Raw genomic sequence first — 23,352 nt, 5'->3', positions numbered from 1 at the left:
ACTGGAAAGAAGGAAGGAAGGGAATGAGGGAGAAAATACAGCTTGAGCATCCGCTATGTAGCTGTTACTTTTACATCATTTTTTTTTTATTATTAATCTTCAAAATGACCTTGTCAGGGAGGTATTATATTCCCATTTTACAAAAGAGGAAATTGAAATTTAGACCTTTTGGTGTTTTTAAGTCTGAATTCAAAGAGTCTTGAAGTCTTCTGATTCCAAATCCAAAGTCCTAACATTCATTTCTTTCCTGAATTTTGTGGTATTGATATCAAACATGACCATTCTATCTAGGCAGTTAAGAATGTACTTGATGAACAACAAGTACAAAAAATGTACTTGATGGCATGAAAAAACTTAGTACTTGCTTAAAATGCTTGAGAGATTTTATTTGATATTTAGCAAGGCAAACTCAGGCATATGGAAAGAGTACAGAAAGTTCTCCATTTTTCAGAGGTTAAAAAAAGTTGCATGTTTTCTATATTCTCCTACATTTTTTTTTGTTTTGTTTTGTTTTAGAGACGGGGTCTCGCTTTGTTGCCCAGGCCGGAGTGCAGTGGCTATTCACAGGCGCAATCCCACTACTGATCAGCACGGGAGCTTTGACCTGCTCCGTCTCCGACCTGGGCCGGTTCACCCCTCCTTAGGCAACCTGGTGGCCCCCCCCCCCCCCCCCCCCCCCCCCGCCGCTCCCAGGAGGTCACCATATTGATGCCGAACTTAGTGCGGACACCCGATGGGCATAGCGCACTACAGCCCAGAACTCCTGGGCTCCAGCGATCCTCCAGCCTCAGCCTCCCGAGTAGCTGGGACTACAGGCGCACGCCACCGTGCCCGGCTATATTCTCCTACATTTTAAAAATATATTTTTTTATTGATTTTAAAGAGGGAGAGAGAGATAGAAATGTCAGTGATGAGAGAGAATCATTGATCACTGCCTCCTGCACGCCCCACACTGGGGATCCAGCCCACAACCCGGGCATGTGCCCTGACTGGGAATCGAACTATGACTGTCTGGTTCATAGGTTGATTCTCAACCACTGAGCAACACTGGCTGGGCTCTACTACATTCTTTATAGTTTATCTTTTTTTGTGGTACTGGCAGTTTAGGGTCTTTAACTTAAAGTAGGTGAAAGAATGGAAAAGTAGATAAAAATCTGTGGTGGAGGAGATTGGGATTTGGGTTATTTATAAATCTTGTGTCATATCAATTTTTAAAAAATATATTTTATTGATTTTTTACAGTGAGGAAGGGAGAGGGATAGAGAGTTAGAAACATCAATGAGAGAGAAACATCAATCAGCTGCCTCCTGCACACCCCCTACTGGGGATGTGCCTGCTACCAAGGTACATGCCCTTGACCGGAATCAAACCTGGGACCCTTGAGTCCGCAGGCCGACGCTCTATTCACTGAGCCAAACCGGTTAGGGCTGTCATACCAATTTTTAATTGCATGAGTTAATTCCAATAAGCACAGAATTTTAGAAGTGGAAGGTGCCTTAAAGATCATCTTCTGGAACATTCTCAATATATAACAGAGTCCAAAGCTCCAGTCGGTTCAGTGACTTTCCTCAGGTTACTCAACAACTTAGATATCGAGACATGACTTGAATTCAATATCTTTGACCTTCAGTTTTACATATCGCCATTGTGTTAATTTAACCCATTTTGGAAAAAATTTCCCTCTATGAACAGAAGGAAATGTTTAAACAATCTTTTCATTACACTTAAAGTGGGTACTGGTTTTATCAGATTCAGAAGAAAGTCCTACAGTTGTAAAGCATGTGCCAGAAATGATTGCCTACTATTCTGAAAGCTGAGGGCGAGGTACAAATAGGGACTGCAGAAAGGAGAAAACACATTTTAAATAAAACTGTAATTATATTTTTCTAGAGTTTCTTTAATCCTCTGTAGGAAAGTTTAAATAAATGTGCTTTTTAGAGCCATTCAATACTTTAATTCCAAAACAAAGGTAGAAGTTTGATAAGCTTGTTCATAATCTTACTGATCACACTTATAAAACTAGAAATACTTAAATATAGAAATAGAAATACTTAAATATAGAAAACTACAAATAGGTAAAATTCATTAGAGGAAATTTAGGCAAAATTGCTTTATCATGCTACACTTAAAAATGCAAATATAAAAGAAACAAATAATAGGAAATAGCTAATTGTTTATTCAGTAACTAGCTCTTCGGACAATGGTTTGAAGCGGTTGGATGATGTATTTAGTATCCAGTTTCCTACTATTTTGTATAAACATTGCCTCTCTGTTTCCTTCATGGATAAATTTAACCTAAAAAACACAGTCTCAGTGTCTCCAGTGCTGTCCTGTTTGCAGGGCAATAATCAGTCCACCATTTTTGACACTTTGAGGCTTACAGGCTATCCTTCAGCAGACAGACATGGGCATTAGTTACCTATCCTACCTAATAATAGACAAATATGCAAATTGACCATACCTCCGACACACCCACAAGCCATGCCCACAAGCCACGCCCACCATCCAATCAGAGCGAGTATGCAAATTAACCCAAACCAAGATGGCTACAGCCACAGAGAGCAAGGTTTCCTAGGTAACAGAGGAAGCCAAGCTTTCCGCCTGCCCTTGCCAGGCCTAAGCCTCCACTCAAGCTACAAAGTTTCAATTATAGAAGGTAAACAAATTCAAACAAATGGCAGCAGAATGGAGCTTGAGAGAGCAGGCAAGGGTTGCCACCGGCAACAGGGGAAGCAAAGCTTTCCACACACCCTGGCTGGGCCCACCCGCTTAAGGCAACAAAGTTTCAATTATAACCCCAACAGAAATGGCTGCCCGCCAGGCTCCACTCCAGGCTACAAAGTTTCAATTGTAGAAGGGAAATAGATTCCAGATACCAGGGCCTCCGCTTGGGTTGCCAGGGGGCGTGGCCGGCCTTCAAACCACCACAGGCCCCTCGCTCAGGCCGCCCCACATCCCAAGGGAACCCCCACCTGATCGGGACACCCTTCAGGGCAAACCAGCTGGCCCCCATCCGTGTACCAGGCCTCTATCCTATCTAATAAAAGAGTAATATACAGATTGATCATCACTGCAACACACAATATAGCTGCCCCCATGTGGTCAAAGATCCTGCCCCCATGTGGACACAAGATGGCCACTACAAGATGACCAGCAGGAGAGGGCAGTTGGGAGGCACCTGGCCTGCAAGGGAGGGCAGTTGAGAGGGACCAGGCCTGCAAGGGAGGGCAGTTGGAGATGATCAACCCTGCAGGAGAGGGCAGTTAGGGGTAAACAGGCCAGCAGAGGAGGGAAGTTGGGGGCAAACAGGATGGCAGCAGAGTGGTTAGGGGGTGATCAGGCTGGCAGGCAGAAGCGGTTAGGGGCAATCAGGAAGGCAGGCAGGCGAGCAGTTGGGAGCCAGCAGTCCTGGATTGTGAGAGGGATGTCCGATTGCCCGTTTAGGCCAGATCCTGGGATCGGGCCTAAACGGGCAATCGGACATCCCTTGAGGGGTCCCATATTGGAGAGGGTACAGGCTGGGCTGAGGGACAACCCCCCTCCGTGCACGAATTTCGTGCACTGGGCCTCTAGTTTTCTAATGATATTTCTGGACTGTGCACAGGGACTGGTGGTACCATGTGGTATATAGCTATTTTTTTCTGGCCTCTAAGCAATTGGAATTCAGAGAACTACTTAGTTCCATGGTTCTTGAAAGAAGGTAACAGATTTGCTAGACAAGGTTGAAAACAAGCATGTCATTGTGGGCTGAGAATAAATTGGGATAAATGTAGTATGATTCCTATTTGAATATCCAGTAGTAAAGAATAATATCCGATACCATTCACATTGAAATACATAATGAGGGAAAAGGGACTCTGATGTAACCACCAAGTAACTTCAATAATTATCGGCTCATAGCCAATCTACTGTGCTCCAATCTACTCAAGCAAATTCCAGACATCAAATTATTGTATCTATAAATATACTATTTATCTCTAAAAGACAGGAACTCATTATTTTTAAAAAGACACCTGCAATGCCATATCACAACATAAAGAAAGTCCATAATAATTTAATTAAACATACATATTAAAATTTCCTGAACTGTCTCATAAATATTTTTGTATTCTTATAAGTTTGTATGTTTGAGTCAATATTCAGATAATATTCATGCATTGCAATTGACTATTTCTTAAATCATTTTAAATTAAAAACTTGATAATTTTAATTGTGGTACAATATACATAACTTAAAATTTACTGCCCTCACTATTTATAAGTGTACAGTTCAGTAGTGTTAAGTACATTGACATTGTTGTACAATTATCAACACCATCTATCTCCAAAACTCTTCATCTTGCAAAACTGAACTCTATATCCATTAAACAACTCCCCACTCCCCCATTCTCTAGGTGCTTGGGAATCACTATTCTACTTTCTGTCTCTATGAATTTGACTACTCTAGGCACCTCATATAAGTGCAATCAGACAGTCTTTGTCTTTTTGTGACTGGCTTATTGTACTTGGCATAATGTTCTCAAGATTCATCCATGTTGTTGCATGTGTTATACTTCTATTCCTTTTAAGGCTGAATAATATTCTATTGTATATTTATACCACATTTTCTTTATCTATTGATGTATACTTGGGTTGCTTCCCCCTCTTGGCTATTGTGCATACTCCTTCTCTTAACATGAGGGTACAAATATCTTTTTGAGACCTTGCTTTCAATTATTTTGGATATATACCCAGATGTGGAATTACTAGATCATATGGTAATTCAGTTCTTGTGGGGGTTTGTTTTTTCTTTTTAAGAATCACCATACTGCCTACTGCCATTACTCAAAAAAAAAAAAAAAAAAAAAAAAAAAAAAAAAGAATCACCATACTCGTTTTCTTAACGGCTACATTATTTCACATTCCCACCAACAGTGCATAAAGGGTTCCAATATTCCCACATCTTTGTAAACACTTATTTTCTAGTTTTTATTTTGTTTTGTTTCTTAATAGTAATCATCCTAAAAGGTGTAGGGGTGGTATCTCATTGTGGTTTTGATGTGCATTTCTCTAATGGCTAATGATGAGCATCTTTTCATGTGCTTGTTCTCCATTTATATATTTCCTTTGGAGAAATTTCTATTGAAGTCCTTTGCCCTTTAAAAAAAATAAATCAGGTCATTTGTTTATTGTTCTTAATTTTTAGTTCCTTATCTATACTAATAAAAGCCTAGGTGGTCCTTGCACCTTCGCACACAGTGTCATCACAAGATGGCCGCGACAAGATGGCTGCCACAAGATGGCCATGTGTACAGCAGAGGCAGGGCCCGGCGGCCACTCCACGCAGTGAGGCCTGGGAGTCCCATGGCTCCGTGTGGTGCAGAGGAGGCTGGTCCTGGCATCTCCACTGCCTCATGTGGAAGAGGCGGGTCCTGGAGGAGGAGGTGGGTCGTGGCAGGGGAGGGCAATTGGGGGCGATCGGGCCGGCAGGGGAGGGCAGTTGGGGGTGATCGGGCCAACAAGGGAGCAGTTAGAGGGCAATTAGGCTGGCAGGCAGAAGCGGTTAGGGGCAATCAGGCAGGCAGGCAGGCAAGTGGTTAGGAGCCAGTGGTCCCGGATTGTGAGAGGGATGTCCGACTGTTGGTTTGGGCCTAAACCGGCCGTCATACATCCCCCGAGGGGTCTCAGATTGGAGAGGGTGCAGGCCAGGCTGACGGACACCCCCACCCTGTGCACGAATTTTGTGCACAGGGCCTCTAGTATATTATGAATATTAACCCTTTGTCATATATGTGATTTTCAAATATTTTCTCCCATTTCATGGGTTATCTTTTGGCTCTGTTCATTGTGTCTTTTGATATACAGACGTTTTAAATTTTGATGTAGTTCAATTCACCTATTTTTACTTTTGTTGCCTGTACTTTTGGTGTCATATTCAAGATATCATTGCCAAATCTAATGTCATGAAGCATTTTTCCTATCTTTTCTTTTAAGAGTTTTATAGTTTTAGCTCTTAAGTTTAGGTCTTTTATCAACTTTTAGTTAATTTTCATATAGCGTGTAAAGTATGACTCTGAAATCTGTCTTTTTTTTTAAGGTTAGATTTTTTTTTCTGCAGACAGTTTTTGACATTTTAATACTCTTTATTGCAAACTACAACACATATAGAAAAGTATATTAAACATAATGAACAGTTTAATTTTTTTTTATATAAAGTAAAGCCATATCAGGTCAAGAAATAAAACATTGCTAGCTTCTGGAGCCCCCTGCATAACTCTTCTCAACTGCAGTTCTCCTTTTCAAAGGTAATTCTGCCTCTGCTTTTATGGTAATTCACTTTTTGCTTTTCTTTAAAATTTCTCTACATAAATACACATCCATGGACACCATTGCTTGATTTTATCTGTTACTGAAATTTATAGAAATGAATCCATACATTGTGTTTTTGATGTCTGGCTACTTTTACCAACAATGTTTTCGAGTGGCATTCATGTTACACAGAGCTGTAGTTAATTTGTTGTACTATTGCATAGTGTTTTATTGTATGAGTAATCAGCAGGTTTTTACAAATTCACTTAATTGTGGAATTTAATTGTTATTAATTTGGGAATTTTCATTTGTGGAATACATCTGCTCTGAGCATATGCTTCCATGTCTCCTGGTACTCATGTACAAAGATTTAAATAGGGTAAATACTTTGGATTAGAATCCCTGGGTCATGGGATATGTTCCTTCAACTTTACTAGATGATTGAAAAGTTATTCCTTTGATTTTGACTCCCACCAACTGTGTATGAGAGGTCTCAGTGCTTCACATCCTCACCAACAATTGATAATGTTAATCTTTGCAAGGTTAGCTTTAAATCTCTTTTAATCTATAGATTCCTTCCTTTCTGCTTTGTCTCTCTCCTCCCTTCTAATTTTTCCTTGCAAATTTTTTTCTTGTTCAAAAAAAATGGGTTGTTTGTCTTGCAAATGAGTTTTGTTGATGTAGGCTGTTGTTTTCATTCAACAGTTCCCCATTTCTCTTCCCTGAATTTCCTGTAAACTGGTAGCTAGCTCTAAAGGCATGATTAGATTCTGGCTCAATATTTCATAGGTTATATAGGCACATCAAGAAGCACATAATAGCTGAGTTTTTTTTTCTTTCTGTTGTTGTCACAATGTTAACCACCACTGAACAATAATTACTTGAGTCGATTTTTTCATTCACAAGGATTACAAAAATGTGATATTCTAATTTTTCATTCTCTCATCACTTATTTATTAGAAAAATTCTGTATAGGAAAGCTTATCATTAGCAGCTAATTAATTACCTAACTTAGTGTTTATATATGAAAAATAGACTAGAGAATTCCAAAATGGCAGCAGAGTAAGTGGAAGCTACTCTAATACTGTCCCAGGACCAAAGTGGAATTACAACTGAAAAACAGAAAAACCATCCTGAATAATCACCTAGCTGGAGAGAACTCTGATAAAAAAGGACAAAAAGTGGAGACTGCAGAGAGAATGGTAGGAAGTGTGGAGCCATGAAAGGTTTGGCTGGGCTTCCACAGACAGCAGCTGAAGTTCCAGAGGGATATCTCAGCTGAGGGGAATTCCCACTGAGAACTCTTGAGGTGCTAAACCCAAAGCTGGGCCCACCAGCCCAGAGCAGCAGAACTGAGAGGAGTGCTCACATAACATCTGGCTGTGAAAAGCAGCAGGGTTGCTGTCAGCCAGGGAGAGACAACAGGAAATGCAGTCACCCTCTTAAAGGGCCAACACACAAAATTTCGTGCGCAGCCACTCACTGTGGGATCTGGCAGAGGAATGGCAGAGTGGAGGAGAGCTGTGTAAGCAGAATCCAGGGTTAGGAACTATTGGGTTAGAACTCAGAAGAAAGCCAGTTTCCTGTGCTGAGTCATCTCCTCATATTGAAGAGGCCATCTTTCTCTGGGAGACCTTTACCATCCAGGCAGCTTTTGCTTGGAGGGGAAGCAATTGCCCCACCCTGTTGTAAAACCTCTCACCCCACTCTGCAGTCAATAGCCTGAGGCTAATCAAGACTGAATAACAATCAGACTGCAGACAGAGGTGGATTTCTGGAGGCTTTGAGTCTTTGCTTGATCCCCTTCTGGGTCCGGGGCTCGGAAAAGCAAACCTTGGTGCACATTTTGGTCCTTTCAAAAGGTACCCAGCCCCAGTAGAGGAAGCCACAAGCTGTGGATTGCTTATAGCTCCAAAGAGGGTACTAAGTTACAAATATCCTCTGACATTGTCCTGCACCAGAAGTTGAAAGGCATAGCAGATCTACCTAATACTTAGACATACTCCAAACAGGCAGAAAACATGGGGAGACAAAAAAAAACAAAACAACAACACAGAAAAAAGAACAATATAATCTTCCAGAAGAAGACCTAATGAAATGGAGATAAGAAATTTATCAGCTATGAAGTTCAGAATAATGATGGTAAGGATGCTCAAAAGCATGAGAAAAGATATAAAAACTATGAAGAAAGACCAGTTGGAAATGAAGAATGATATAGCACTAATAAAGAAGACATTGGAAGGAATATACAGCAGATTAGGGGAAGCCAGGGACCAGATCAGTTAACTAGAAGAGAGGGTAGAAAAAAAATCACTTATCAAAGAACCAAAAAGAAAAACAAAAAAAGAAAAACAGGAGGACAGCCCTCACTGGTTTGGCTCAGTGAATAGAGCATTGGCTTGTGGACTGAAGGTTCCTAGGTTAGATTCCAGTCAACAACACAGACCTGGGTTGTGGGCTCAATCCCCAGTAGGGTGTGTGCAGGAGGTAGCAGATCAATGATTCTCTCTCATCATTGATGTTTCTATCTCCCTCTCCCTTCCTCTCTGAAATCAATAAAAAATATACTAAAACACACACACACACACACACACAAACACACACACACACACACACACACACACGAGAACAGCTTTAGGGAGCTGTGGGATAACATGAAACATAATAATATTCACATCATAGGAGTGCTATAAGGGTAAAGTGAACAAGGGATAGAGAACCCATTTGAAAAAATAATGGCAGAAAACTTCCTTAACCTGGTGAAGGAAAAAGTTATACAAGTTCAGGAGGCACAGAGAGTCCCAAGCAAGAAGAACCCAAACAGGCCCACACCCAGACACATCATAATTAAAATGCCAAAAATTAAAGACAAAGAGAGAACCTTTAAGGCAGCAAGAGAAAAGCAACTTGTTACCGACAAGGGAGCTCCCATAAGGCTGTCAGCTGATTTCTCATCAGAAATTCTAAAGGCCAGAAGAGAATGGCATGAAGTATTCAAGGTAATGAAAAGCAAAGACCTGAAATGAAGATTACTATATGCAGCAAGGCTAAGATTCAAAATAGATTGTGAAATAAATTGTTTCTCAGACCAAAACAGGCTAATGGACTTTATTACCACCAAACCAGCACTGCAAGCAATGCTAAAGGGACTGCTATGAGAGGAAGAAATACAGAGAGAGAGAGAGAAACATAGGCATAAAGAATAAAAATGGCAATAAATAAGTACCTATCAATAATAATCTTAAGTGTAAATGGGTTAAATGCTCAATCAAAAGACATAGACATGAAAACATAACACAAATATACACTGAGTGGCCAGATTATTATGATCTCTGAACACATGATAATCTGGCCACTCAGTGTATATCCTATATAATATAAAGCTAATATGCAAATTATCCCCTTGACCAGGAGTTCGACCAGCAGACAGGCAGGCCAACTGCTCATGTTCCCCCCCCCTGGCCAGGCTGGCCGGACCCCACCCATGCATGAATTCATGCACCAGGCCTCTAATATATATATTAGAGGCCTGGTGCATGAATTAGAGGCCATGTGTGAGTCTTTTATTCTAAGGTGTGTCTCTTGTAGACAGCATACAGTATATATATATACATACTGTATGCTGTCTACAAGAGACACACCTTAGAATAAAAGACTCACACAGATGATAGTTAAGGGCTGGAAAATTTTTTTCATGCAAATGGAAACAAACAAAAACTGGGGTAGCAATACTCATATCTGACAAAATAGACTTTAAAATGAAGGCCATAAAAAGAGACAATGAAGGTCACTAATAATACTAAAGGGATCGATCCAACAACCCTGGTAAACATATATACACCCAATATAGGAACACCTAAATATATAAAGAAATTTCTAGAGGACTTTAAAGGAGAGATGGATAGCAATATAGTCATAGGAGGGGACTTCAACACCCTGATGACTTCACTGGATAGATCGTCAAGACAAAAAATTAACAAGGAAACAGTTTTTCTAAATGGCACATTGAATCCAATGAATCTAATTGACATTTATAGAACATTTCAACCCAAAGCTGCAGAATATACATTCTTCTCAAGTGCACATGGTCATTCACAAAGATAGACCATATGTTAGGGCACAAAACAATTATCTACAAGTTCAAGAAGATTGAAATCATATCAAGTACCTTCTCAGATCACAATGGAATGAAATTAGAAATCAACTACAGTAAAAACACTCAAAAACTTTCCAGCACATGGACGTTAATAGCATGTTATTAAATAATGAATGGGTTACAAATAAGATCAAGAAAGAAATAAAAAAATTCTTGGAAATAAATGAAAATGAATACACAACCCCAAACTTCTGGGATACAGAAAAAGCAGTCCTGAGAGGGAAGTTCATAGCACTACATGCCTACATCAAAAAAACAAGAAAAATTAATAATAAACTATTTAACCCTGCATCTTAAAGAACTAAAAAGAAAACAACAAGAAAGGCCCAGAGTAAGTAGAAGGAAGGAAATAATAAAGATTAGAGCAAAAATAAATGTCATGGAGACTAAAAAAGCAATGCAAAAGATCAATGAAACCAAGAACTGGTTCTTTGAAAAAAGATAAAACATGATATGATACATCACATAAAAAATTTGAAAGACAAAAAAACCCCCACATGATCATATCAATAGACACAGAAAAAGCATTTGACAAAGTCCAACACCCATTTTTTTTAAATAAAAACTATCAGCAAAGTGGGAATAGAGGGATCATACCTCAACACAATAAAGGCTATATATGACAAACGTACAGCCAACATAATACTCAATGGGCAAAAACTAAAACCATTTCCCCTAAGAATGGGAACAAGAGAGGGAGGCCTGCTTTCACCACTCTTATTCAACATAGTACTGAAAGTCCTAGCCATAGTGATCAGACAAGAAGAAAACATAAAAGGCATCAAATTGAAAAGGAGGAAGCAAAATTTTCATCATTTGCAGATGAAATGACATTGTACATAGAAAACCCTAAAGACTCCACCAAAAAACTACTAGATTGAATAAATGAATTCAGCAATGTAGCAGGATACAAAATTAATACTCATAAATTGGTGGCATTTTTGTACACTAATAATGAATTTTCAGAAAGAGCAACTAAACAAACAATCTTATTTACCATTGCAGTAAAAAATTAACATACTTAAGGAATAAACTTAGCCAAGAGGTAAAAGACTTGCACTCAGAAAACTACAGCAAGTTAAAAAAAAGAGAGAGAGAGAGATAGAAGAAGATATAAACAAGTGGAGGAATATACGGTGTTCATGGATTGATTGGTAGAATTAACATCATTAAAATGTCCATATTACCCAAAGTAATCTATAGATTCAATGCAATCCTATTAAAATACCAACAGTATATTTCACAGATCTAGAACAAATACTCCAAAAACTTATATGGAACCAAAAAGGATCCCGAATATCCACAGCAATCTTGAGAAAGCAGAACAAAGTTAGAGGGATCACAATACCAGATATCAAGTTATACTACAAAGTTGCTGTAATCAATACAGCCTGCTATTGGCACAATAGGCATATATAGATCAATGGAACAGAGCAGGAGCCCCAGAAATTGACCCAAGCCATAACACTCAATATTTGACAAAGGAGGCAAAAGCATACAACGGCATAAAGACAGTCTCTTCAATAAATGGTGTAGGAAAATTGGACAGATACATGCAAAAAAAATGAAACTAGACCACCAACTTACACTATACACAAAAATAAACTCAAAATGGATGAAAGACTTAAATGTTAGTCATGAAACCATAAAAATCCTAGAGAGAATCATAGGCAGAAAAAACTCAGACATCTCTCACAGTAATATGCTTATGAATACATCTCTTAGGGCAAGAGAAATTAAGGGGAAATGGGACTACATAAAAAATAAAAAGTTTCTGCACAGCAAAAGAAACCATCAACAAAATGAAAAGGGATCCCAGTATATGGGAGAATATATTTGGCAGTGATACATATGATAAAGGGTTAATATCCAAAATATATAAGGAATTCATACAACTTAACAAAAGGAAGACAAAAAATCCAATTAAAAAATGGGCAGAGGACCTGAATAGACACTTCTCCAGAATGCACATACATATGGCCAAGAGACATATGAAAAAATGCTCAAAGTCACTGTTCATCAGAGAGATGCAAATTCAAATGACAATGAGATATCACTTCACACCTGTCAGAATGGCTACCATCAACAAATCAACAAATGACAAGTGCTGGTGAGAAAGCGGAGAAAAGGGAACCCTAGTACACTGCTGGTGGGAATGCAGACTGGTGCAGCCATTATGGAAAACAGTATAGCGTTTCCTCAAAAAATTAAATATGGAACTGCCATTTGACCCAGTGATCCCACTTCTAGGAATATATCCTAAGAAACCCAAAACACCAATCAGAAAGAATTATGCACCCCTATGTTCATAGCAGCACAATTTACAATAGTCAAGATCTAGAAACAGCCCAAGTGCCTGTGAGGGAAAGATAGGCCTAAACCCCTTTAAGTATGAGAATGTGTTGCAACAAGTCCCAGAAATAGTTCATTTTTGAGATCTAGAATTATCTGTTTGGCTTTGAGGTACACAAAATCAAAGCATTAGCAAGAGTGAAAGTGTCTAATACTCTGTTATATCAAACTTATTTGATTAATGAGAAGGTTCAGAGCTATGGACGTTTTGGTGTGTGTGTGTGTGTGTGTGTGTGTGTGTGTGTGTGTGTGTGTGTGTGTATGTAGATGGTCTTTAGTGATCCAGGTAGTGTGAGAACTGTTCTGGGGGGTCTGATCCCATTGTGATACATTTACATCATGGAACACTATGCAGCAATAAAAAAAGAAGGATCTCTTACCTTTGAGACAGCATGGAGAGACCTGGAGAGTATTATGCTAAGTGAAATAAGTCAGTTAAAGAAAGACAAGTATCACATGATCTCACTCATATGTGGAATCTAATGAACAAAATTAACTGATGAACAAAATAGATCCAGAGACAGAAGCATTGAACAGACTGTCCAACCTCAGAGGGAAGGTGGGTAGGTGGTTGGACGAGATCAACCAAAGAGCTTATATGCCTATATGCATAACCCATGGACACAGACAATAGGGTGGTATAGCTGTGGGGCAAGTGATATGGGTGGGCTAGAAGTGTTCATTGGGGAAAAAGGTTGACATATGTAATACTTTCAACAATAAAGATTAAAAAAAAAGAGAAAAAGGATAAATACTTGATTCTTTACTTTAACCATTTTCAAAATGTGTTGTTTCCCTAGTACATAATGACAAATGCAGTTTCTTTTTATTTTAAAACACATCATGAATTTATTATGAAAAAATGTTTAGTGTACTTGAATTCATCTTAGTTGTTAATTTTATTTGTGTTTGTGTTGTCCCATCTTTTTCAATGGGAGCTTCTCCAATTTAACTTGAATCCTTTTGAAATAATCGTGTTAATCTTTGATAGCCTTCTTGCTTTCTGGAATGACAAACTGTTCCAGGCTTGTTTTTAACATTTTTTTCTACTTACCAGGATTTGGCAGTTTCTGAGGAGCCCTGATTCCATTTACTAAGAAATGATATCTAGATTTGACAAACTTGGGTTATAAGAGGTGGTCATTGTTACTGTGTTGGCCATTATTTTAGACCTTTTCAGTGGACTAATCATCTACGTGTATATATATGCATCCTGATACTGCCAGTACAGGAATTTTACTTAATTGATTTTACATCTGTAATATCTTTTCTCATACTTTATTTTATTCTCGCAGTGCACACACAAGCTTCAACATAACAAATAGCAACTTTACCATCAACAATGATTATTGGTACAACAAAAAAGACAATGGTTATTGGAAACAGTGAACAAAATATTTTCTTAGTTCCCTTGTCTAAAGTATATCTTACTTGGAATGTACAGTTAAATTGCCAGGCTTATCTAACTTTGATGTAATAGCTTTGTTAAGATATAATTCATATATCATACAATTCATACATTTCAAGTGTAAAATTTAATGGTTTTTAGCACATTCTGAGTTGTGCAACCATTGCCACAATTTTAGAACAGTTTTATTACCCAAAAAGGAACCCTTTACACATTAGCAGTCAGTCCCCATTTTCCCGAAACTGCTCTTTCAACACTAGGCAAATGCTAATCTACTTTCTATCTCTGTAGATTTGCCTAATCTGGATATTTTACATAAATTGAATCATATAATATGTAATGTTTGTCTGACATTTTTCACTTAGCATAATGTTGTAGCATGTATTAGCACTTCATTTATTATCACCAAATTATATTCCATACTATGGTTATACCACACTTTATTCATTCATCAGTTGATGGACATTGGGTTGTTTTTATTTTTGCCTATTATGAATAACTAGAGACCCGGTGCGTGAAATTTGTGCATGGGAGGGGGGTCCCCTCAGCCCAGCCTGCACCCTTTCCAAACTGGGACCCCTCGGGGGATATCTGACTGCCAGGTACTGGGCCTAAACTGGCAGTTGGACATCCCTCTCACAATCCAGGACTGCTGGCCCATAACTGCCCCTCTGCCAGCCTGATCGCCCCTAACTGCCCCCCCCCCCACTGACCTGGTTGCCCCTAACTGTCTCTCTGCTAGCCTGGTCACCCCCAATTGCCCCCCCCCTCGCTGGCCTGGTTGCCCCTCACTCCTCCCCTGCCAGCCTGGTTGCCTGCATCTGCCCCCCCCACCCTGCTTGCCTGGTCATCCCCAACTGCCCCCCTCTGCCAGCCTGGTTGCCCACAACTGCCCCCCTGCTGGCCTAGTCACCCCCAATTGCCGCCCTCGCCAGCCTGGTCACCCCTCACTGCCCCCCTGTACCGGCCTGGTCGCCCCCAACTGCCCCACCTGCTGGCCTGGTAGCCTCCAAATGCCGCCCCCCCACTGGCCTGGTCACCCCTCACTGCCCCCCTTGCCGGCCTGGTCGCCCCACACAGCCTGCTGTTCAGTCATTTGGTCATTCCTCACTAACCCCCCTGCTGGACTTGTCGCCCCACGCAGCCTGCTGTTTGGTCGTTACTGTGAGAGCGTCCTGACCAATTTGCATATTACCCTTTTATTAGTATAGATGCTACTATGAATATTTGTATACAAGTTTTTGCATGAACATATGTTTACATTTCCCTTGGGTATATACCTAGGAGTGGAATTGCTAAGCCATAGGGCAACTAATTCTATGTTTAACTTTGGAGGAACTGCCAGACTGTTTTCCCACCAGCATTATATGTGGATTCCAATTTCTCCACATTCTCCCTACACTTGTTATTACTTGACTTCTTTATTACATCTATCCTGGTGATATCTCATATGGTTTTGATACTCATTTTCTTTAGGGCTAATGCTTGCTTTAGGTTTAGTTGGCTCTCTTTTTACAATGTATTAAGGTGGAATTTTAGGTTTAGACTTGAGATCTTTCTTCCCTTATATAGATATTTATAGCTATAAATTTCCCTCTAGTCACAGCTTTTGCTGCATCCCACAAATTTTGGTATGTTGTATTTTTATTTTCATTCATTTCAAAGTATTTCCTAATTTTTCTTATTATTTCTTCTTTGACTGGTCATCTAAATTTTCTATATATTTTAATACCCCAAATTTCTTTCTATATAGATTTCTATTTTCATTCCAGACTGATTAGAGAACATACTTTGTATTATTTCAATCATTCTAAATTTATTGTGCTTGTGTTATGGGCTAGCATATGGTCTGTTCTAGAGAATGTTCCAGGTGTACTTGAGAAGAATATGCATTCTGTTGTTGCATGAAGTGTTTTATAGATGTCTGTTAAAACTACTTGATTTATAGATTTCTTCATTTATTTTCATGCTGATCTTTTATCTAATTGTTCTATCCACCTTGAAATTGGGGTATTGAAGTCCCAACTATTATTAGTGAGTTGATTATTTGTCACTTTAATTATGTCAGTTTTTATTTCATGCATTTTGGGGCTCTGTTGTTAGGAGCATACATGTTTATACTTACCGTATTTTCCGGCGTATAAGACGACTGGGCGTATAAGATTTTCCAGTGAGGCCAAGAGCATCTGAGTACATAAGCAGTGTTCGATAAAATCCATTTCTTGCACCATTAATTTTCACTCTTGCCTTTCCATTAGATTCACCCCAATACTGCATACATACAATAGGGACATCTAGTTTTGTGTGATCATTCCTTCACTTCTTCCCTAAGGAGGAAGGAACAAGTCCATTTTGTCATAGTCCTGTTCAAGATGGTGTCCAGCCACAATCTCTGAAAAGGCACAAAGGTTAATAAAACAAGGTACCAAGATCATAATTAACAATCTTCCTCTTTCTTGCCTTAACCCTTTAATATCCTTCTGTCAGTCAATTACGGGCCAAGATCTGTCAGCAGTGAGGGGGTGGGGTCAGGAATGAGGGTAGAACTCATAGATGAGGCAGCTCCTGTTTGGCTGAGGACAATTCTCAGTCAACATTCACAGCAGTTGGGGGATGAGTGTGCCAGTAGGAAAAGGAGATTTAAGCAAAGTACCAACATTCACCCACTACAAGGGGCTAATCCTACCTCCACTCTTTATTCCTTGCACCCTTATATCTTAGTCATAGTATCACATATTAGCTGTTGGTTCAGTGCATATACTGTATCTTGAAGGACAGTGCCCAACTGTGCACTAAGTCTAGAGCATTTTGTTATGCAACAAGATCTAACTAATACAGACGAGTAACACAAGACCACAGTGGCCTTTGGTCATGTATTCATTGTTTCTCCTCTTTTGTCATAAAATGAATCCTTTGGTCTGAGGAACCATGTCAATAGACCAGGCTTCTATAAATTCTTGAATAGTGGTTCTGGCAGAGGCACTGAGGGCAAGAAAGGCAAACTCATGACCAGATTAGGTACCAGTTCTGATGAGCATGAATCGCTGCCTCTCCATTGTATAAGGAACGCAGTGTGATCAATCTGCCAGCAAGTGGCTGATTGGTCTTTTCCAAGAGTAATGCCATACTTTGGTCTCTCAAATGGCAAGTTGGGAATTAAGCAACAGCAGTAAACATCAATGTGGATAGATCAGAATTGGTGAGAAGGAGTCCATATTTTTGGGCCCTTGTAAGACTTTCATCACTGCCACCATGACTTCTCTATTCCTGGGAACTTTGTGCTAGCTAACACCACAAGACAAGTTATTTCATTCACCTGCTGCCAGCGAATCTTCTCTGTGATTGATGCTCTTTGGTGGGAATTAACATGAGACACAAAGATAGAAATGCTTTATTCTCACTCCCATAGATCCACTCATCTTCTGTTTTCAGTATCCCCAATACTCCAATCTTTTTTCCTCCAGGTCCTGACCAAGCCAAGAAGTTCATGTATATTCATATCTCAAGCCACTTATTCTTCCTAAGAAGTAAACAAGCAAGTTACTGCTCACAAATCTGCTCAAGGGAGGATTTCCATCATCACTGTAATTTGGGGCATCAGCAATGCATTTTTAATAGTACCTATATTTTTTACCAACCCATATGTAAACTAGGTCAGAGGTTTTTCCTCCTCCATCCGTTGGTCCTAGAGAACCTCCTTTGGCCAAAGGACTGAATTCAGGGAGAGGTATCAGTGCAAGAGAGTTGGTGAAATGAGTTTGGATCATTTGTTCATTTAGCTTACTCATGCCTTGTTGGTCCCTGCATGGGCCTGATCCTGAATGTACCATATCCATTGTACAATAGATAGATGCTGTGCCTGCCAGTGGCAATAACTTATAACTCAGTGGATAATAATCAACTCATGATGGGCTACTCCTATTGTTTAGGCACCTTATGGTCTCCATAATCAGGCACTCAGTTCCACTTGGGCCCGTGATTTTTCAAATAGAGATAATTCACTATTGCAGAAGGCATTGTGTTGCTCCAAAACCTCAGAGTATACTTCTTACTGGGACTTACCAGAGACTCTATAGATTGCTTATCCACCACAAATACATCTCATACCATTGGATTTGGTGGATTATACTGCTCAAGTAGTAGGGCACCTTGTGCTGAAGCCTGGACCTGATTTTGAGATGTCTCTTATTTTGGCACCCACTTGCAAATAAAAGCTTTTAAGTCACCTGGAAAATGAGTTTAATTTATATTCCCAAAGACAATATATACTGCCCTCAAAATCCAAAAAGGTCCACCACTATGTGATGAGTCTCTCTGTTACTGGCAGAAGTGAGGGGTGCAACTGCTTGTTCTTTACATCAGTGATAGTCCTAGCATTCCCAGAATATTGGGATCCTAAACACTTCATCGATGTGGCAAGCCCATGGATTATTTTAGACTAGAGGCCCAGGTGCACGACATTCGTGCACTGGAGGGGGGTCCCTCAGCCCAGCCTGCGCCCTTTCTTGCTGGGAGCCCTCGAAGAATGTCCGACTGATGGCTTAGGCCCACTCCCTCTGGAGGAGGAGCCATCAGTCGGACATCCTTAGCGCTGCCTCGAAGGTGGGAGAGGCTCCTGCCACTGCCGCTGTGCTGGCCAGCCCTCAGCCCGACTTCTGGCTGAGCGGCGCTCCCCCTATAGGAGCACACTGACCACCAGGGGGCAGCTCCTGCATTGACCATCTGCCCCCTGGTGGTCACTGCGCGTCATAGCGACCATTTGTTCCACAGTTCGGTCGATTTGCATATTACCCTTCTATTATATAGGATTCTATCCTCCATTCTTTGACATGCATTTGCTTTACTAGGCCATTTAGATGGTGTTACTTGAAGTACAGTCTATAGACTGGTATTGGTTAACTCTTGGCTCCTGGTTCGTGGCAAGATAAATTCAGAAATTAAAATTAAAAAGGATAGGAGTACACATTTACTTTCTAGCCTCAGGGCTATTTTAACTCTTCTGTCTTCTGTCCTGGTGAGTACGAAGGGGTAAGTACTCTAGATTAATGCTTGTCAAGCTATCTGTGGTGAAGGACCAGTTTTTCAATCTGTTTTAGAGCAGTCCAGGGTATGACCTATCTATACTGTTCAAGGAGATGAGTCTTCTGATCATGTGCTTGGATGTCACAGCAATGGCAAATTTCTACAGGAAATCATAGCCTTGTTAAAAAAACAAACCTGCCAACAGAGGCCCTCTGACATTCTTAGTGTGCTTTAAAGTGACAGTTGGCTGTCTGAGGTATCATTTTCTCTTGCAAGGCATACACTTCCATCAACAGAATCCATCCCATCCACAATCCTTAAAATGATTGTCCCCATATTGTTCAAGCAGTATAGCCACCACACTTTCCAATGCCCCACCTTCTACCTGCACTGCATCCCAGTGGACACAGTTGTGAAGCCTTAGCAATTATGATATGCTGTGTGGCCTCAGTTACTACATAACTTATTATGCCAGGGGTCTTTATCACCCTGAGCTATCAACTCCAATATCCCATCCTGTCTGCAGGACATTCCTGGTACCGTCTTTTAACTTGGGTTCTCTAGAAAATACAGCTCGAGTGCAATGTGAGAGAAACAGGAGTTAAGACAAATGGGAGTGGACAGGGAAGGAGAAGAACAGTGTAATACCAAAACTAGCTATCCCTCGGTATCAAGTCTAACTGATTGCTCAGTGCCATGGGCACATGCTAGGGATGGAGATACCATAATTAGCAGAACAGATATAGATCTATCCTCATGGACAGGGTCGGCTTTAGGGCATGTGAGCAATACATTTAGAAGGGTTTTATGCTTGAGTTAATGTCCTGATGTCACCATCTTGAAATATCTCAATAATTTTTGAAAAAGGAGTTCTGCATTTTCATTTTGCACTGGGCCCTGCAAGTTGTTACCTTGTGCTGCTAATGTAATTGCAGTTTAGTGGGGGAATCAATCATTCTCTCTCCAGAAGAGTGTGAATTGGTGGCATGGAGAGAAGGTCACTGCGGCAGAAGAACAGCATGAAGAGATGAACAAAAACACCATTCACAGGGGCAGGAAGGAGGGGAGCCCAGGTGTAGCAGAAGGGACTCTTTTTGTTGTCTTTTTCACGTTCCCCCCTTAAACTAAGCATTAACCCCGAATAATCCAGGTAAACTGAGCGGGTTTCTGAAACCCTGAAAGAACCTAAGAGCATATTCATATGGGAGGTAATTTAAATAGAGCAAGAAGAAAGTTGAGGATCTTCTAGGCTACTGCTGCCTCACACTATCTTTAAAGAAACTTTTTACTTTCTGATTTTTCATGAACTAATACTTTTGGAAAATAAAAACTTAAAAAGTACTAGAAAAATCAAATGAAGTCACATCACATACAAGCTCATATTTTTTAGTATTTTACACAGACATAAAACTATATTTCAGAAAACAATTAGAATAAAAGATAACAGGATAAAAAAAAGTACAAAACTGCACTTTGTTCACCGAAAGTGCACATGTAGATGATTAATAGAGGATTGCTAATACACCCTTAATTTTTTATGATTTCACAGTCATAACAACTAAACAAAGCTTGGTAATAAATTAGCGATTTCCCACATTAAATGATATAACAAGATTTAGTATTTTAAGTTTGTCAATATTTAAAGTTTTAACATGACAAATTGAATGTGCCTTTTGCTTATTAAAGTATCCAATTTAGGTTGGATTGGGGACAATGCTACTAGCAGAAGATAATGTAGTATATATATCTAAACTGTTTCTATGTTTTATTTAACAACACTCATAGCAGAAGAAACCAGTCTCTCAAAGGTATGTTTAAAGAAATGGAAGAAAAGATTTGAATGTGATTTCAGCAAGCTCAGAATATTCATTTTTAATTTTTATCCAAAATGAAGCAAACAATGCTTTATTTTTAAAATTCATTTTCAACTCTTTATCTGTAGCCAGGTCCCAAAATTTCTCCTATTAAGTAAGTTATAGCTACATTTAAATTATCTTTCAATGGGAGAAATGGATTTTACACCCATGAATTTCTTATGTGTGTAGTTTATTTTCATGGAAAATAAAAATTAAAACTGTTTTATCAAATTCAAAATTGGTTTCTCTATATTTTATATGTAAACTAGAGGCCTGGTGCATGGATTCGTGCACCGGTGGGTCCCTCAGCCTGGCCTGCGCCTGCTTGCAATCCAGGACCCCTCGGGGGATGTTGGACTGCCAGTTTCGGCCCGACATCCCCCAAAGGATATAGTAGTGTGTGAAGTGGCAGGCAGCTGGGGAGGAGCCTGAGTCTGGGCCAGGCACCACACTGCTCCCGCTCATCCTGGCCCCACTGTGCCTGCGGCGGCCCAGTAGGTGCTGCTGCAGAGTGGGGAGAGGCTTGCACCAACGCAGTTACGCTTGCCAGCCCTGAGCCCAATGTCTGGTGCCTGATGGTCAGCTGAGTGGGAGTGCACTGACCACCAGGGGGCAGCTCCTGTGTTGAGCATCTGCTCTCTGGTGGTCAGTGCACATCATAGTGACCGGTCGACCGGTCATTCGGTCACTTAGGCTTTTATATATACAGTATATAGATGCCACTCAAGTTTGATGGCTTTATTGCTTCATTTGTCAGTTTGTGGTTTTAGTACTATACTATGAGTTATAGGTATGAACTCAAATATACTTCTGAGTAAAATTAGTACTAACACTTAGGTCTTTAAATCCTTGGGATCATTTCTCTGGTCATTATTTGGTTTACTACTATCATTACTAACTCGCTACTCATGTGTGTGTCTTTTCTTGACAAAATGGGACATTAAGGCTTATTTCGCCATATATAATTTAGGGTTAAAAACAAATGACACAAATTTTACTTCCCTAATGTAGCTAGGCTTTTCAAAAACAGGCTTGATTAAAAATTCAAATGACTATAAAAATAATATTACAGAAGTAAATAAACATATAAATTTTAACTTACTTTTGGGTTATAGTTGACAAATTAACCTTGAAATAATGTGGTCCTAGTGCACATGACAAAGACATAGCCATACGACCTGCAACTCACCACACAGGTTGGAGAACACCTGTACTGTGCTGTACGCTGTTTAATGAGAGCTGTCCAATGATCGTGAGTTTGGATACTGATGAAATGTTAAATTGCTAAAAAAATGCTGCTAAGCATTTACTCTTAATTTCTGTACTTATCTCCTGGTAGACCAAACCCAAACAGTGTGCAGATTGGCACTGGCCCAAGGACCCCTTTGAGTAAGGCTGCTGTAGGGAGCCTGTGCTGAAGAGACTGGGAGGAGAACTGGCGGAGGGGTTTATGAAGTGACAGAAGGAGGAGGAAAACAAGGAGACCAGGGGTTTGTGGAAGAGGAGGTACGTATTAAGAAAGAGGAAGTGGTCAACTGTGTTAAGTGCCAGAAAAGTTAAATAGGCTGAGGACAAGAAAGAATCCATGAGTTGACAATTAGGACATCAGTGACCTTTGAAAAAGTGATTTCACTGGAGTGCCGGAGTGGTGTTGCTGGTAGAAAAGAGGCAGGCACTAGTAGGCTGAGGAAGGAGAGAGAACGTATGGGGACTTCCCCGCCAAAAAGCTAGATTGTAAAGACATGGAAACAGTATGGTAGCTTATGAGTGCAAAAAAGGTCACAGGAAGACTAAAAGAAATATTGTAATGTCATTGAAGGCACCCCAAGCTGGAAAAGTTCTATCTCCAGATAGAAAATCTAAGAAAGATCTTCATTTGGACTTAATGGCAATCTTAAAACTACTATGGAGGTGTGGGAAGATCAGGGGAAGCTTCTTTTAAGAATCTGCAAAATGTCTCATACTTGTCTGGTAGTGCAACAGAAGATAAGGATTTTGATTGACTTGATTTTTTCCTGAGTTGTGCATAAAGATTTAAATGTAGTAAGGAACAATTAAATTAATTTACATCCCTTTGTAAATTGAGGAATCTCTCTTTGACTTATCATAATTGTGGTACATCCAGATGTTAACAAACTGGGTTTCATAAAGCAAGTCATACCTATATATGAAGAGAGTTTACTTCAGTTCCCAGAACTTTCCTATGCTCTCCCGCCCTCCCCACTTTTAACAAATAAGAATTTACTGTGTGCCCAACACTGTGCCAGGTAC

The 23,352-nt window shown here is 39.9% G+C and overlaps 1 long non-coding RNA gene across 1 annotated transcript in view; it reads right to left on the bottom strand.

The window, feature by feature from the left end:
• The window catches only part of LOC129149940 (uncharacterized), a 35,547-nt gene that overhangs the window by 10,599 nt on the left and 1,596 nt on the right, over positions 1–23,352 (bottom strand). Inside the window, exons 2-3 of the long non-coding RNA XR_008556731.1 lie at positions 17,520–17,723; positions 16,329–16,595 (exon numbers count right to left, since the gene is read on the bottom strand). This is a non-coding gene — a long non-coding RNA (uncharacterized LOC129149940). The remainder of the gene's footprint in view (positions 1–16,328; positions 16,596–17,519; positions 17,724–23,352) is intronic.

Source organism: Eptesicus fuscus, chromosome 8 (assembly GCF_027574615.1).
Source record: "Eptesicus fuscus isolate TK198812 chromosome 8, DD_ASM_mEF_20220401, whole genome shotgun sequence".
Taxonomy (NCBI): Eukaryota; Metazoa; Chordata; class Mammalia; order Chiroptera; family Vespertilionidae; genus Eptesicus; species Eptesicus fuscus.
Note: the sequence above shows the minus strand (reverse complement) of the source record. Positions and strands in the feature narration are given on the sequence as shown.